Consider the following 15,363-nt stretch of genomic DNA (forward strand, 5'->3'; position numbering starts at 1 on the left):
GTCTACATATATATATATATATATATATATATATATATATATATATATATATATATATATATATATGCATACATACATGCAGATATAAACGATAGATGTATTATGCATGTAGCCAATCATCTTTTGTTTTTTTACAAGAAAGTCAATTTAGTTCTTTTAAATTATTTGACCAATATCTATGTTTTACTGATGCATATTAACGATAAAAACGAGTTTCTAATTGATATAATACTTACGAAATTAAATATTGAATGATAAATGATTAAACGAGTTGGAGATCTGCTTCGTATATGTCTATCTTCTTCAAAGTCTTAGAAGAAACTAAATATTACGTTCTATATGACTTTTTTTCCTATATTTTTTGATTAGTTCGTAGTGAAAGACAAGATTGTTTTTATTTATACATAGTGGCAGTTATATTACTACTTATGTATGCGTGTAGCTTTGAAAATAATCAAATGAAAAAGAGAGAGAGAGAGAATGAAAGAAAAAGAAATACCTAAATAAAAACAAGAGAGAGAAATAGAATGTGTAAATATTCCTCTAACGTCTAGGAATGAAAAAAAAAAAAAGAAACAACTATCGTTCTCTATGTTTACCTTTTCTCCGTTTAATTCAAGGAATTTCGTCTACGTCATCGCACAGAAGAAACATTCCCGGGAGTTCGAACATAAGGTGACTCCTATCAGTTGAATTTCAAATACGTACAAGATAACACTCATCATCTTAGCGTTGTAAGTAATCGATTATTTAATTAAATGATATTTTAATACATTAGTGAATAATTGTAATGATATATAATTTAATTTTATAGACTTGTGCACTCCTTTCATTAAACCGACGACTTGGAAATAGAAGAGAAGATTTCTAAACAGAAATTAAAGACTTTTACATTTGTCCATGGTGTGAAGAAGATGGTCACCATAATTCTCAACGTGAAAAAGAGTGTATATGCTTCTTCAAAACATGCAAGTATTCATTTATTTTTTTTTTTTATTATCATTTGATATTTAAAAAATGAATTTCTAGAAGAAATATTTTATAATAATTCATCATCAAACTGTTTGCATAAAATTCAACGATTAATCTAAACTATATATTGTATACTTTTTTAAATCTATTACATAGTATTATAGAATTTTATTTAAGTGGACTTCAAAGTATGAAACATGCAATTATTGTAAAAATAATTATTTATTATTATTTACAATTTTAGTTAGATTAATCATTTTTAATTATGAGAATATACTACTAGGTGCAATAGTGTGTAAGTTTTAATAAAAAATAATATATTATTTGAGTTAATGTCGATAACACATGAATATAATATTTTTGACTGTCGATAACAGCATAATTGTTTCGTCAGTTGATAATATAGTATATCTACATTAACCATAAAATAAAATAATATTATTTCCCAAAGAAATATAGGAAATTTTAAAACAAATTTGTATTTTTTAAATTCTTTTTTTTTTTTTTTTTTATTTTTTGCCTTGTAATTTATTTCTTTTGCATTCTGTCTCTTTTCTATACAAAATATAAAGAATTGAATAAATAAAATCGAACAGAACGTTGATTTAGTCGTGGTAGTGGATGGTAGGTGGGAAATAGTTGGTGAAAGAATAGACAAATTGTTTTTTTTTTTTTTTTTATCAAAACATGTATAACGATTTATTGAGGAGCTATTCAAGCATATTTAAATTTAATGAAATGCAGGTACCTACCTATCTACTTGCTAAATGTTACATTAAACGCGCACTTTATCCTTAAACTGTTCGGTATATCTATGTATGTAAGTTTTTTTATTCATTTCTGTGTGTATTTTTATATCATTTTCTGTTCTTTCTTTTTTTACTGTAATTCTTCATTATCATCTTCATCGACATTATCATTTATCATTATCATTATTATTATTATTATTAATTAATTAATTAATTTTTGAAGGAGAGCCGTAGAGAGTTTGTTTTCATCGATTATCCCTGACCGATACGATCGATTCGTCACCCAAGAAGAAAATGGTTTCTCGAGTTATGATACTCGATTTTTTTCCTCTTTTTATTTTGTCTTTTTTTGTTTGTTTTAATTTTGCATATAATTTTTCATCGATCAAAATCGTTCAAGCGCGGAGAATAATTGTATTTTATTTCTTCATTTATTTAATTAAGAAGTCTTTCTTTTTTTCTTTTTATATTTATTTACTCTGTACACTATGTCTACAAAATTATCATCTCTATCATTCTTCGAGCAGTAAAAATTCTCCATTTTTAAATAGCAAACTGGATTGATAAGAGAGGATTAGGGTGACCAAGGAGGGAGGGTAAGGTTTAACCCTTCGTTACTAGCAACCCATATTGGGATCGTAACGTGTAAATGAAAGGGTTAAGGAAAAAGTATTTCATTTCTTTCATGTATTTTATATACACACACGCGATCGTTTTCTTATGATTTTTTTTTTTTTTTTTTGTAAATATATACACAATATATGTATGTATTATATATATATTATATATCGAACGATTTTGAATAATAATAATAATTATTATTAAAATAATTATTATTTTTAAAGAGAGTGACGCGTTCGTATCAACAGGGACACCACCACAGCGATCGTATTACATACATGGGCGGGTTGAAAAGATTTGTAATTTAACGTAGAAACAACAATTTTGTTTTTTGTTTATTCGGTCAAACTTACATTTGTTTAAAAAACAAAAAACAAAAAAAGAAATAAAAGATTACTATTTTTTTCGTCGAAGAAACTTGTCAACCCACCCAACGCGTACATTTAAATAAATCTGCGTGTATTTCTTTTATTTTTTTTTCTTTTCTTTTATTTTATGTTATTTTTGTTTGTTCGTTTGTTAATTTGCCTACGGTAGTTTTGATTGCCAGTCTTCAAGTGTTCACGGTGATTAATAAGTGATCAGACCATTTAGTAATAATTCTCTTTTACATTCGTATTCATTTTTTTTTTTTTTGTAATATTTTGTTGCATATAATTCTCGTTGTTGTGGTTTTTTTATTTTTGTATTTATTTCGTTCAATTCATTATCATTCTTTCGATCACATATTTTGATTAGAAATTCACTGGAAGTGATTTGATTATCGGAAAAGATTAGAATAATCAATTATAATTTCGATAGTCGTGAATAAAAGGAACGACAAAAATTTCAAAAGATTGTTGATAGATCGCACTATGATGATAAATCATCCTGTGTGTTTTTTTTTCCTTTCTTTCTTTCTTTCAATGGCCACTAACCATGATGGCTTTCACGTGAATTATTTTCAATTTGTTAAAAGAGAATGTCATTTTTCAACGAGGATTTACAGCTAGCTTGCGTCGGTCGTAAACCATCAATTCTGATAAAATATCGATCGTTTTTCTCTTATTCGTAATTAATAATAATAATAATAATAATAATAATAATAATAATAATAATGATAATAATAATAATCATAGTAACAATATGAATTCACATCGATCTTTTTTTTGTCTTTTTGTTATATTTTTAACCTTCTATAACGCCATGCAACTTTTTCAAGTCCTGCACAATTTTGTAAGGTTTTTATGTTTTTTTTTTTTAAACTTTCTAATTATTTATAATTTATCTTTTCGTAGACACTGTAAAATATTGCATTGTAGAGGGTTAAATCTTCTTATCGTACGAAACATCGACGTGTAATAATATTATTTTCACAATGGAAAACATTTACATACATTTATGTTTTTCGATACACGTTTTTTTTTCTTAGATAATTAAATTTCAATGACTAACCCGCATATATTGAAACGTTCATCGAAATGAATTAATTAACCAATTCATGCTTACTCAAGATTATTGTTTATTTCTTTTTAAGTACGTGAACGAACTTACTTAACTTTCTAATCTGATTTGATTTTTTATTAGTTTATCTTAAGACAAATGATCGTATAATTTATCAAAATTGATTTTTGAACGCCGAACTTACAAATATACACCTACGACATGTGCACAAGAGAGAAATCTTAATTAAAACGAAGTTTTTACCATCGATTAATCGAATTCGCGTATCGATTTTTAACGTCCACTCTTTCTACGTACACACATACGTTCAATTTTACTTTTTTGTTTGTTGATTTTGCGTTGTACGTATGTATGAGGAGACAGATTTAAAAAGAATCTACATGGAAAATTATTAATCGATTATTTTCGATGCAGATACTTTTCTACAAGACGTAATATCGATTAACTCGAATCGATGCCACGAGGTCTACTTTAATTGTGAAAGACACGATTGAGTTCTAAGTTTCGAGAGATTCCCATCGCGATAAACTGGAGCGACTAATGTTCATTTGTTTATTTTATTTTATTTTATTTTATTTTATTTTATTTTATTCGCTTCGTTTATATGGAATTTCTTGTAATTTTTTTCTTTATTTCTTTTTTTAAAGACATTAAACCAGTTCAATTCGTGAGATTTTCTAGTTTTGTGAACAATTCACATGAATTTAGAATTTTTATCTTTTTTCTTTACAAATAATTAACACTTGACATGCGGTTATACTCCACCGTCAAGGTACGCGTGCAGCGGCCATTTTTTCATGAATCGCGCGGAAATTTGGTCAAAAATTTCTTGTATATTATTTTTTATATCTTTGTCCAATTATATATTACATATGCATTGAAAAATGCATAATTCATAAAATACATAGCTAAGCGCTTTGTCCACTTCACTATATGTTGTAATTATATGTTATCCGCTATCCACCATAAATCTACTAAATACGTATTTTTACGTGACCAGCGCTCCAGTGACTGATTGCAAAAAACGTAAAAATACGTTGCCAGCATACCAAGTGTTAAGTTTTTCAAAAATTCAGAAACATGATTTTTATTTATTGATCATGAAAAAATTAGGCATCGATCAATGATTTGATAAGTGTTTCCAGAATGTCATGAAATGGGACCCCTCTCACATTCTAAAAATGCCATAAGTAGAGCAAAATGGATTAATACAAAATCTAACGTTCAATCGAGAACCGACGAATACAGATAGAATAAACTGCATTTATAGAGAGTGGTTTTGTCATTATTATTAATATCATTAATAATAGTGTAGTATATATATATATGCTTGTATGTACGTACGTATGTATGTATATGTATGTATATATGTGTGTATGAATATAAGTGTAAATTTAAGATGTACGTGTTTTTGTGATTAGCAAATAGACGATTTTGTTCTTTTTTCGACGTAGTAGTAAATAGTAATAGCAATAGTATTATAATAATAATAATAATAATAGTAGATGAAATTCGTAGGCATTGTCGTTACGTTTTTTTTTTTTACAGTTCTTTTTTTTATTTACAATGAATACACTGTCACCGTTATCCCCTTCGGCAGAATTAATAATTATTAATAATATTAATGTAATTAGGAAGTAAAATAAAATTAAAAATTAATTAAAAAAAGAAAAAAAAATAAATGTGAAAAGGAAGAAAAAAGGAAAATACATGAAATTACAAATGGCCTTAAATATTATCACGTATTCTCTACGATATTATCGAAAAAGGACTATCGAACTTCCTTGGCCTCGTTTTTTGTTCGACGAGGACTTAAAAAGGGAAAAATACACACACAATTATTTTACGTTATTCTCGAGAATACAAAAATTACCACTTTCTACATGTTTTATTTTTTATGTATATATATATGTATTTATTTATATATTCTTAATAATCTACGAAAAATGTAAGTCTCGTCGATAACTTTATGCCAAGGATGTTCCTCGTAGTCGCGAAGAGAGGGAAGAAAAATATATTTTTTAAATTTAATATACATTTATGTATGTGTGGTGTATGTGTTTCTTATTTACAGGATATCTAATCGATTATGTAAAAACGTAAAAATTAATTTAGGTGACAATTAGAAACATTTCTTTACTTTTTATTCTATATTCTATTTTTTTATTATTTACGTATTTAATTCGTAATGTTAATTACCATTAATTATTTCAAATAATTACGTAAACTTTTTAATTATTTATGATATCCTGTATACAAATGTGTACGATTGTGTATTTTCTTTTTCAAAGTGTGAAATAAACTAACGAGTTTTGTGATAATTCGGCCATTTGGAGAACGACATGATTTTATTATTTAATTTTATTTATTCTTTGTTCTCTGTAGGCGATGTTAGCAATTAAATTTAATTATTTATATATACACACACATATATTATTATTTTATATCGACTAATCGGACATAATTCTACGGTCATTTTTTTTTCTTAATTATCGATTGACACGACAAAAGTTAGAAGGGATATGAGACATTAGAGATATAGTTACTTTTTTTTTTCATTCTGTTCTTTATCTCAATTTTATTTTATTCTTATCTTTTTTTTTGTTTTTTTTTTTGACTTGTTCCTCGTTATTGTAATTATTTATTAAATTGAAGATTGACAAAAAAAAAAAAAAAAAAGGAACAATTATTTTCGTCGATCATTGATCTTTGTCAAATTTTTGGTTTGTTCACAAATTCGTTCGAATGATTCATTTTATTTTTTATTTCCCATGACATCAATTTTACACGATTAATAAGAATAAGTAATTGAAGTTTATTTACAGACACGCAGAATATTTTTTTTATTAAAAAATCGACGATCGAACTACATTTGTACCATTTATTTAGAAAAATGTCTCTCCAGGTATACGCTTAAATATTTCTTTTTTTCAGTGATTTCTTTTCTTTAAATTGTTTCAAACATATTAAAAAAAAAAAGAAAAAAATTAATTCCTTATGTATCATTTCTTTTTGTCTTCTCATTAATTTTTACATTAATATTTGTTTATTTTTGAAACTACTCGAAAGGTTCGATCGCCGAGACTAAATTCTAAACAGGGATCAATATAATAATCGATCGATCAATCGAATTCTTTAAATGTCTACAGCACGTATTCCAAAAATTGTGGAAGCAGCGACGAAGTGAAGTGAAAATAATTAAGATTTTCTTTATATATTTTTTTTTCTTTTTATTTTATTTTATAGAAGGACTTTTTTTGCATCTTCATTCATCCATCATTTTTCTTTTCTTTCCTTTTCATTTTTTCTTTCCTTCTCTCATCTCTTTTTCCTTTTTTCTTTTCTTCATACGTGAAGATAATTTACAACTATCACTAATTACGATTATCCAACTTTTTGTTATTCACCTCTTGGTGTATTTTTATATTTATTATCACCTACGTAGTACACATCTTACGTAATATCGAATCTTAATAAAACCCTTCTAATCTATTTATTTACACAATCGTCCCTTTTCTCCCTTTCTCCCTTTTCTTCCTTTCTTTTCTTCTTTCTTCCCATTTCCCTACTTTTTTATCCCACAATTCCTTTCTTATATTTTTTATTAGAGATAATAATAATCGAAATAACGCTATTTATTATAATAATAATAATAATAATTATTATTATTATTATTAACGATAAAACGTGGAAAGGCTTCGGTCTACTTTCAAGGTACACGAATTTCTCAAAGTCATAATCGCTAATATAATATTTACAGGCTCGGGTGTGCATTTACAATGTGTTTCTTTCTTTTTCTCGACAGAAAACATACCCCCCTCCCTCCCTCCCATCCCCCTCATCAACTTCTCCCTTAAAAAAAAAAAAAACATCGTTGCAAATTTTTTTTATTTCTTCTCTTTCTGTTTTTTTTTTTCGTATCTTTTTTTATACACGATTTCATTCGACCAATTTGACAAATTTGTTCGTTCTCTCTTGATTTTTTCGTCATTAGAAATTTTCGCGTTTAAAATATTCAATTTAATTTCTGTAAAACCAACAATCGTGTGTCCTTTTTTTTTTTTTTCTTTCGAAAAAGCGAGAATAGGATTGAAATTTGCGACGCGTTATTATTTTATTAATCATTGATCTTGACAACGCCGAGAAATTATGGCAGTGCTTAGGTGGAAAAAATGTCTGTCTTCTTCTATGGTGGGGAAGAATAATTTAATGTAAGAACGATTGGGGGTATTATTATATACGATGATTCTGATTCATCATAATAGAATTTTTTTGGTTTAAATCGCATAGACCAAACACCATCGCGAATATTATTTTTTTTTTAACATTTAGATTTTTTTATTTTATTTTTTTTTATATTATTTTGAGGCTCTTTTTTGATCTTTACGAATCTTACGAAGAAAAACACGATTTTACCTGAAAAAACGTGACTATACACAGAAAGATATTTTTCGTCATCTCTCGTTCGATTTTCAACGTGATCGTTTTTATGATTCGTTCATTTCATTTTTATTTTTTATTTATCATCTCAAGAATTGCAATATAATAATATATATATAATAATTATATAATATATATATATATATATATATATAAAGAAAAAATAAAAATAAAAATGATCATAAAAATCGAACGAGAAAGTGATCGATATTATTCGCGAATTTGCGTAATAAACGCGTGTAAATCTGTATGTGTGTGTGTGTGTATTTTGTGTTTCTTTCTCTTTTTCTCTTCGCAATATTAAATTGTGTGCATTTAATACTACTACACTTGTACGTCTGAGTTGAAATATTGTATACGCTATATTTGAAGATCATAGCGATGCAATTATTTATTATTAAAACAATTAATTAAGGCCTCTTAGTTCCTAAAAACAGGTCAATATGGTTCCTTAACGACTGACCACTTCTCTATTCTCATCGTCATTATTATTTATCATTCTTCTAATTTTATCAAATGTCAAAGAATTAACTTTTTTTTTGTCTTCTTTTACTTAATACAATAAGATTTTTTTTTCCTGTAATTAAATCCTCGGTACTTGCTTTCTTTTTTTTGTTTTTTTGTTTTTGCAACGTACGTTTCATTATATATATATATATATTTTTTTTTCCATATACATACACATATACATGTATAATGATCGTAATTTACATTCAATTGAAATTTTTGATTCGACATGAGAAAAAAAAAATAAACAAAAAAACTAAAAATAAAAAACGACGACCGACAAGAACGTGCTTATCTTTGTGTTATTTTTTTTTTTTTATTTACGTCATCATCGATTGCACGTTTTCTTACGTATACATAATTTTATTAAATTTTATACGAGCACATATTAAAGTAACGAATACTCTTTCCTTTTTTCTTTTTATTTTATTTTCTTTGTTTTATTAATAGTGGTGCAGTGTTAAATGCCCCCGACCTATCAACTACAACACATTGGCCAAATTGTATTTGCATTAATTATTTTATTTCTTTTTTTTTTTAAATCAGCGCCTTTAAAGTATACTCGTCGTCATCTAAATTGTTTAATAGGAAACATTATTTATACGCGTTCATTCTCTCTCTTTTTTTATTTCATTTTTCTCGTCATATTTATTCAAACGAACGCACCACCAGTACTTTGCACAACTTTCACATTCTCTCTTTACGATATAATTTTTCAAAAGTAACTACTTTTATTCTCTGGACTTATTGTTAATTAATAATATAATTGCAATAGCAATAAACTGTCAAAGTGACAAAACCTTGGACAAATGTACCCTACTTACACCCACCCCCCACCCACACAGTGTGCCATTTAAAATGAATTTTACTTTTTTCTTTGTCTGTTGTTCAATCAACAATACGCATTTATTTATTTATTTATTTACGCATTTATTTATAATTAAAAAAAAAAAAAATAAAACTAAAAGCAAATGCAACGTTGTCGTTGAGTTTCAATGGTGGGAAGAAGATGATTATTTTTTACTTGTAGATCCTAAAATACTTTATTTATCGAACTGCAAATATATTACGATCGAATAGATATAATAATACGTGAACGATGATCCAGAAAACGAACGAACGAAAATGAATCCTCGATAGATCGATTAAAATCTTTTTTTTCTTTTTCATTTAAAAAAAAAAAAAACAAGATTTATAGAATAAAAATATTTGTTCTGCGATCAATAATAAATGAGGAAAAAAAAAGATTGATAATAAAAAAGTATTCGTATATTGTATATAGAAAAAGAAATGGATGGAATGTCGTACTTTGAGTAATTCATAGATCAATCGAATGGATCTATACGAAGATCATTTCTTTTAATACGTTTTCATGGATCTAAACACATCCAAGTTCTATCGATCATTGAAATAGTTTATTTCACTTTTAAAATAAATCGCTTAAGTGAACGTCTTTTAATTGAACGTCTTCCCATTGGACGAAGAAGTTTTCTTGGTGGTTACTTTAGGATAACAAAAAAGAAAAAAAACACATCTTTGCATAAATCGATCAATGAATTTTCATCGTTTCTAAATAAACGTTAAAAAAGTGAACTCGCAATATTGCATGATTAAATCGAAATTATTGCAATGACCTATAAACTACTACGACAATGAGAGCAAGCAATCGTAAGAAAATTATTATTATTATAATAATCATAAATGACTATGAACATTGACAACAATATAATAATAATAATAATAATAATAATTAAGTATAGATCTAAATAATGATTGGATGATATTAATTTAAATTAAAAAAAAAAAAAAGATTCATTAGAAACGATGTTAATTCTAATGTTCTCGAAATAGTAGCACAACGTGCTTGTATATGCGTGTGTTGTTGTTTATGTGTATATGTGTTTCTTTTATTTTATTTTCAAACAACAATGAATTATCATCTATCTGGGAATGGGGATATCAGATAAATTTATATACACGATGATTAAGATGAATTTATATACAAATGATGTGTGTGTGTGTGTGTGTGTGTGTGTGTGTACGTGTCTATATGTATATATTGTGTCTGTGTACATACATATGAATTATCTCTAAACGAGTGTGGGTCTATCGTTCATTATTTTTTCTTGTTTTCTTTCCTTTTCTTTCTTTCTTTAATAATTTTGAAATAGAAGAAAGAAAATTCATCGCTGATCGTGACGGTTAAGGAGAAAAAAAATCTATCAATTTATATTAGCAAGAAAACAATTCGATTTCGATGAATAATTAATAATAATTACGATAATAAATAATAATTAGAATTATTGAAAAGATGATTATTTCATTGTTTTCTTTTTTTCCAGTTTTATGCGCTCGAATTTTATTATTTTTATTTTTTTCTTCTCTTATCATTATTATTATTGTTATTATTATTAATAATAATTATTCTTTTTCAAGATATACACGACCAATTAACTGTACAATGATTTTTCTTGTTCTTTTATCCTTATTCTTCTACCAAAATGAAATGATTATTGTTTCCTCCTGATTTGTAAAGTTCGTTAACGCAATAATAAAATGAAAGTGGTCGCGTGCATTCCTTTCCCTCTTGCGAATACGGGAACATCGTTTAAAAAATACTTAAAGATAGATAAATTACTTAATTACGACTAACGCTATTACTTTTTTCTCTCTTTCTTTCTATCATACACGTGTTCATTCATTCTAATCCTAACGCATGCATTCACTTTCTCTCCCACCCCACCCCAACCTCTAGCCTTTATTTCTCACTCTTTCTCATTCTAATCATATTAAAACTCAATTAGAGTTTACTTAGCGTAAAAAAGAGAACACATGTGATTCTTGTCCATTTAAAGAAACCAAGAAATATAAAAAAAAAAAAGAGATGAAAGGAGAAATGAAAAAGAAGAAAAAAATAATAATTATAATATATATATATATATATATATGTGTGTGTGTGTGTGTGTGTGTGTGTGTGGGAAGAAAAAAAAGTAAGTCAAAACGAGCGACACAATTACAGAGCACTTACTATATGTTCTTCTTCTAAATACAAATATGTACGTTTATCTAAAGTTCCATTTCTAGGTTTCTTTTTTTTTTTTTTAATCCTTCCTTCTTTCTTTCTTTCTTTCTTTCTGTACTTTTTTTTTCTTTTCATTTTATTTTCCTTCCTTAAGAATATATTCCCTGTGAAACTACGAATTCCTTCATCTAGACTTACTTAAAATCTAAAATCACACTCAGAACGTATAATTATCGTTATTGTTATAATTATTATATCGTTATTATTAGCAAATGAATTAATTAATAATTGATGTAATTTTTTTAAATTAATTAATTAATTCATTCATTCATCATTTATTCATTCGTTCGTTCATTCTTTTCATACCATTAGACTAATCGTTTTTTTTTCTTTACTATTATGCACTAAACCACCATCCATGAATCTGGCTTCGCTTCTTTCTTTTTTCTTCTTCTTTCTTTTCTCATGGATCTAAGATTCTAAAATATTATAATCATTCGATCGCGTGCATGTACAATGGAGAATAATAATAATAATAATAATAATAATAATAATAATAATAATAAAAAAAGCTACTATTATTTACTATAGTAACTTTTTTCTTGTTTTCTTTGTTTCTACATTACGTTTCTCTAACCACCATTCAACCATTTTCTTAAATCAAATCTTCCGCTCGTACAATTCAACTTGGGCAGTGTATTTTAAATGGAATATACAATGTATCATTTATATTTCTATATCGTGATCCATACGGAGACACGTGTCCGATCGTTGTTCCTCTTTCTAAATCGATCTTTAATTTTTGGCAATCTTTTGTTTTTTTTTTATCGTTCTAATCGTCCGAAAAAGAAAAGAAATAAATTATTACGCTTCCCCCTATTTATCCTATTTTTAACAATCGTTTCTTTTTTTTCTCGTCTAAATTTCGATTTTTCCTTTTTTCGTTTTGTTTTGTTTATTTCTTTTTAATTTATTTAGAAACGACAAAGACAATTTGTTCACGATCTAATGTCGGTCAACAATTAATATATTTTTGCATTGTTTCCTTACGAAATAAAAAAAAAAAAACAAAAAAAAAATAGAGAAGAAAATAACACAGCCGAAAAATTTGATGAAATTTTGACCAGAGCAACGAGTTAGAGAGCATGGATCAAGATAAACGTCGATTAAACTCGATGATTTTTAATTAGGAATCTTTCATAATTTTGTGAAGTTTACGTATTATGTATATATATATTATATATAATATTTAGTTCACTCGCGTCGATCGATCCTATTATCGCGATTAGAATAATATAATACTTAAAACTAATTATCATTTAGATCGTGCGACGTTATTTAAATATTATACATAAATTTCGCCATATTCGTTTAAACAATTTCGATGAACTTGTTTTATCAAGCATAACATCATCGACAACGTGATTTTATCAAGAGTAACATCAAAATCTTTCTAAAACGGATTTTACGATACAAGAATTAGAACAAGATTAGATGTTATCCTTAGTTTTTTTTTTCAAAATCGAAATATCTTGGAACGTGCTGCTGCTGCTGCTGCTACTGCTGCTTTGGACTATAATTATTATTATTTTTTTTTTCTAAACGACGACGAGAATGAAAAGAGGCTCTTCATTCATTCTTCGTTACTTCGATACAATAATTGTACGTTTTAAATGATTATTTTATTTGACATTATTTTATTTTATTTCAGTTTATTTTAGTTTTCTATCACCGACAAGCTAATGATCTACACAATGGGATTCAATTGAAAAAATTCGAATTGGCTAGTCGGTTTAATAAATCGATCCCATATGCTCTTCTCGCATCGTTCATGAACGATTTTTCTCAACTACAACGAAATGTAACATTCTCGTTAGATTAATTAGTTTTATTTATCTTCGCAAAGTGTCTCTCCTCTTTACGAGTTCCAGCCTCTTTCTTTTATTTATTTTTCTTTTTCTTTCTCTATTTTCATAGACTTATTTTTCCTTGAAAACTCTTTCTTGTATTCATTCAAAAATCAACGCAACTTTTCTCGACGGTCATACATCATAATATTTCCCATAAGAATGAAAATCATCATGTCTTTCGATTTCACATGGAAAATATGTTTGTTCTAACCACAAATGGTCTTATTGCCATAATCGATTATTCGTATCGATTCGACATAATAATGGTTTATGTATACACATATCAAATTTATTTTGTATATTCGTGTATGCATAAGACAACATTGGACCATTGAAAAATCTTCTTTCATTAAAATCACATATGCGTAGTAACGTTTCTCTTTTTTTTTTATTATTTGAAAAAAGACAAACCGACTCTTATTATCGATTATATTCGTATACCTCACACACGTTATATAAAACACGTTAGATAATCGTACAAATTTTACGATTAAAGTCAATCGAAACGATTTAATCTCGAAAAAATATTATACGTATTATCTCGCGCGTCTTAATTAATTCATTGATACAATTAATACAATTGATACGCGCCATATATATTTGATTACATACGTTATGTAATCAAATTTACAATATACACGCATTTAACAGGTTTACAACGAGATTTGTTCTTTTTTATTTCTAATGTTTCATCACCATCGCGGACCAGCACAAATATTCCTAGACACTTTCAATAATATGATTTTAAAAACTAGAACGAGTTGTATCTCACATTAATAAAATGATGGTATAAGATGGTACCGATGGAACACAACATACAACCATACACCGTCGTAAACAAGTTAAATACGAGTTTTCATTTCTAATCAAGTATGATCTATAGAGAAAAGGTAGAAGATCAAAAGAGACTGGATTTATCGTATCTATGAAACGACACTTAGTTCAATAATCATTCTTATCGGTTGGTCTTTTTTTTTTTCATATTTGTTTTCTTTTTTTCTTTTTATCGTCTGTAGTATAGTTTTTCGTGATCGTTATTTTATCAACACGAGCCTCTAATTTAACGTCTCGAAATCATTTCTGTAAACGTTAGACAAATATCTTCAATCATCTTTCTATCTCAATGTACTAGTAATAGTAGTAAATAGGCTCGTCCTTTCTCGTCGCGTTATTTTCGCGATGCGTCTTGCCCTTACCCTTTCCCTCATCACGGTCCCATCCCTTTCCCCTTTTTTCTTTTATCTAAAGACTTATACACACACTCTCTCTCTATCTCTCTCCCCTCTCTCACGCTTTTGTGTACAATATTTATAATAGTAATATTTATATATATATAACTACGTATCTATATTTATATTTATACGTACATGTTGTGTGTGTATGTGTGTGTGTAATATGTAACATGCGCGTATAAGTTTTGTGTGTGTGTATGGTGTAGAAGGGTGTATGTTTTGTGTATTTCTTTTTTTATGTGTTTATGTGTGTTTTTATGTGTATATATCGGCTAGTCGAAAATTGAAACTACAGTGTACTCGGCAGTCTATTGTCTCTCTTGGCTTTTCTTTGCTTTCTATCTTTTTCTTTCTCTCTCTCCCTCTCTCACCTACTGTTTTTGTTACTATTATCTTTCTCTTGATTTTCTATCATCATCTTCTCCGTTTCTTCTTTTCCTTCGTTCCATAGTGTTTTGTCTTCCCGG

General features: G+C 27.2%; 1 long non-coding RNA gene across 4 annotated transcripts in view; it reads left to right on the plus strand.

Moving 5' to 3' along the window:
* Positions 1-15,363, plus strand: part of LOC149032546 (uncharacterized) — an 89,657-nt gene that overhangs the window by 58,657 nt on the left and 15,637 nt on the right. For all 4 annotated transcript variants that reach the window (XR_016176620.1, XR_016176621.1, XR_016176622.1 and 1 more), the window contains 2 exons: positions 621-734; positions 815-968. This is a non-coding gene — a long non-coding RNA (uncharacterized LOC149032546). The remainder of the gene's footprint in view (positions 1-620; positions 735-814; positions 969-15,363) is intronic.

Source organism: Polistes dominula, unplaced genomic scaffold, assembly GCF_049000335.1.
Source record: "Polistes dominula isolate Pdom_NZ unplaced genomic scaffold, Pdom_raw_medaka contig_23, whole genome shotgun sequence".
In the NCBI taxonomy this organism is placed as follows: domain Eukaryota; kingdom Metazoa; phylum Arthropoda; class Insecta; order Hymenoptera; family Vespidae; genus Polistes; species Polistes dominula.